Below are 3,449 nucleotides of genomic sequence, written 5' to 3' on the forward strand. Positions count from 1 at the left end.
AAGGGTTACTTTACTCTTAGTTTTAGAGCTTCCAGCCTGGGGTCAATGGACTCTGTTGCTCTTGAGCCTGTAGTTACAGCAGCACACCACAGTGGGGAGTATGTGGTGGGGGAAGAGAGTGGTATCCCATAATGCTCTTGGAGGACACATCACTGATGATGAGTTAAACCTGCACCAGGTACCAACTCTTAAAGTTCCACCACTACCTGTGAGTGCCAAGCTGAGGTCCAGGTCTTTAACACATGGGCCTAGGAGGATACCCCATGGACCCTACTCTGGAGTCACCTGTCTCTGCTTCTACAGTGCTCTTGGGCAAGTGTTGTGGAATGATCTTCCAACTTGGCATGGCAGTCTCCATCTTGAACTCTGAGCAGTGGTGGCTACTTGAAGGAACCCTATACAAGAGGGACCCCATTAACTTTCCATCATGGAGGAAGAAGGGATTTCCTCCTGCTCCCCTCAAACTAAACGCACCATCTCAACAAGCTAGACTTGAGAGCAATCTCTTTAGGCTGTTATTGGGACCAGTTGCTCCTCTTTCCAGATCGTTTAGCTTTCCTGAACTCTAGCTTCCTCATCTAAACAGCTTTAAAAGCAGGCTTAGGAAAGCCTGTCCCCTGTGCAGTGCTCGGTGCAGTGCCTGGTTTGTGCTGTGGTTTTAAATCCTGTCCCTCTGCAACGCTTAAAGAACAGAGACAGCAGTGTAAAATCCCAGTCCCTAAAAACTTCTCTGCAGTGTCTTCACAGGGAGCCCAATCAAGTTCAGCCTTTGGTTCCCTGTGATAGCCAAGGCCAGAAGAGCCCACGGGGCCCCTCTCCTGGGGTGGTGGCCTCACTCTCTGCTACAGCTTCATAACTCCAGAACTGATGTGAGATTTGCCTGTCTTCATCCGAGGCCAAAGTTCATGTTAAATTTTATCAGGGCCAACGAGGGATGAGGAGCAAGCAAGAGGCAACTCATATATAGATTAGGACGACTCCCCTGCCTGGAGGGGAGAAAAGGAATAAAGACACCATGACTGTCACCCAAAAGGGAAAAGCAATTAATGGCTTTGACTTAGCAAATGACACTTCTCATGACACACATGCCAGAAAAATTAAAGGACATTTCCCCTTTTCTTCTCCGTAGGTGTCAAAGGGAAAATATTAATACAATTAAAACAGTGTAGGCAGCCTCTTCAGGCACTACCTGGTAGGCTCCGAATCACTCTCTCTAATGCAGGGAGAGGCGATTAAAGAGACAGCTTAAAAATTGCTTGCATTGAGCAAGCAATTACTTAGTGCCTGCCATTTGCCTCGAGTAACATCCAACCAAGAGCAAATAAAAAGGAGAAAGGCAGAACTCTATGATGAAGGTAATAGATGTCCTTGAAGTTAGCTGCTACTGTCACATGGCATTTGAAATCGGAAGCCGGAGAGTCCTGGGCATCTGGCTGAAGCAGGTGAGAAGTGAGCTGTAGACAGGGTGGCCATCTTTGTTCCTTTCTTGGGCTAAGGAGGACACTCAGTTTCAGGTGGCTTTGCATTTCACAGGGATAGTCAGAGTAACTCAGCATTTTTCCTTATTAGAGACAGAGATGTGCTACTGATAAGGATTTTTTCATTCAGATTATTTATTTGAATTAGAAACAAGATTGTTTTATGTGACAATCCCAGTTCCCTTCTCCTTCCCATCCTCCCCTACCACCCCCTCCAAAACCCTACCTATCACATATCCTTTCTGCTCCCCCTGGATGGTGAGGCCTCCCATAGGGTGTCATCAGTGTTTATCATGTCCTTTGGGATAGGGCCTAGGCCCCCCATGTGTCTTGGCTCAGGGAGTATTCCTCTATATGGAATGGGCTCCCAAAGTCCACACCTATGCTAGGGATAAGTACTGAACTACTACAGGAGGTCCTGTAGATTTCTAAGGTTTCCTCAATGAAACCCATGTTCCTGGGGTCTGGATCAATCCCCTGCTGGTATCCCAGCTATCAGTCTGGGGAGCAAGAGCTCCACGATGTTCAGGTCAGTTGTTGCTGTGGGTTTCACCAGCCTGGTCTGCATCCCTTTGCTCTTCACTCATCCTTCTCTGCATCTGGATTCCAGCTCAGTTCAGTGATAAGTTGTGGGCGTCTGCTTCTACTTCTACCAGCTGCTGGATGAGGGCTATCAGGTGGCATATAAGTCAGTCATCAATCTCATTATCAGGGGAGGGCATTTAAGGTAGCCTCTCCTCTGTTGCTTAGATTGTTAGCTGGTGTCATCTTTGTAGATCTCCAGACATTTCCCTAGTGCCTGATTTCTCTGTAAACCTAAAATGTCTCCCTCTATTATGGTATCTCCATTCTTGTTATCTTCTATTCTTCCCCTGACTCAACCTTTCTGCTCCCTCATGTCCTCTGCATCCCTCCTCTTCTCCCCTTCTCATTCTCCTAGCTCCCTCCCCCCTCTTCCCGTGCTCCCAATTTGCTCAGGGGATCTTGACCCTTTCCCCTTCTCCAGGGGACCATGTATGTCTCTCTTAGGGTCCTCCTTGTTTACTAGCTTCTCTGGCAGTGTGGATTGTAGGCTGGTAATCCTTTACTCTATGTCTAAAATCCACATATGAGTGAGTACATACCATGTTTGTCTTTTTGTGATTGGGTTACCTTGCTCAGAATGGTTTCTTCGAGTTCCATCCATTTTCCTGCAAATTTCAAGATTCCATTGTTTTTTTCTGCTGAGTAGTACTCCATTGTGTAAATGTACCACATTTTCTCTATCCATTCTTCGGTTGAGGGGCATCTAGGCTGCTTCCAGTTTCTGGCTATTACAAATAGTGCTGCTATGAACATCGTTGAACAGATGTCCTTGTTGTATGAATGTGCTTCTTTTGGGTATATGCCTAGGAGTGGAATTGCTGGATCTTGTGGTAGACTCATTCCCATTTTCTTGAGGAGTCGCCATACTGATTTCCAAGTGGCTGTACAAGTTGGCACTCCCACCAGCAGTGGAGAAGTGTTCCCCTTTCTCCACATCCTCTCCAGCATAAACTGTCATTGGTGTTTTTGATTTTAGCCATTCTGACAGGAGTAAGATGGTATCTCAGAGTTGTTTTGATTTGCATTTCCCTGATGGCTAAGGATGTTGAACACTTTCTTATGTGTCTTTCAGCCATTTTAGATTCCTCTATTGAGAATTGTCTATTTAGTTCTGTACCCCACTTTTTAATTGGATTGTTTGGTGTTTTGGAGACTAGCTTCTTGAGTTCTTTGTATATTTTGGAGATCAGCCCTCTGTCAGATGTGGGGTTGGTGAATATCTTTTCCCAGTCTGTGGGCTGTCGTTTTGTCTTGCTGACTGTCTCCTTTGCCTTACAGAAGCTTCTCAGTTTCAGGAGGTCCCATTTATCAATTGTTGACCTCAGTGTCTGTGCTACTGGTGTAATGTTCAGGAAGCAGTCTCCTGTACCAATTAATTCAAGGGTA

Source organism: Cricetulus griseus, chromosome 4 (genome assembly GCF_003668045.3).
Source record: "Cricetulus griseus strain 17A/GY chromosome 4, alternate assembly CriGri-PICRH-1.0, whole genome shotgun sequence".
Lineage (NCBI taxonomy): Eukaryota > Metazoa > Chordata > Mammalia > Rodentia > Cricetidae > Cricetulus > Cricetulus griseus.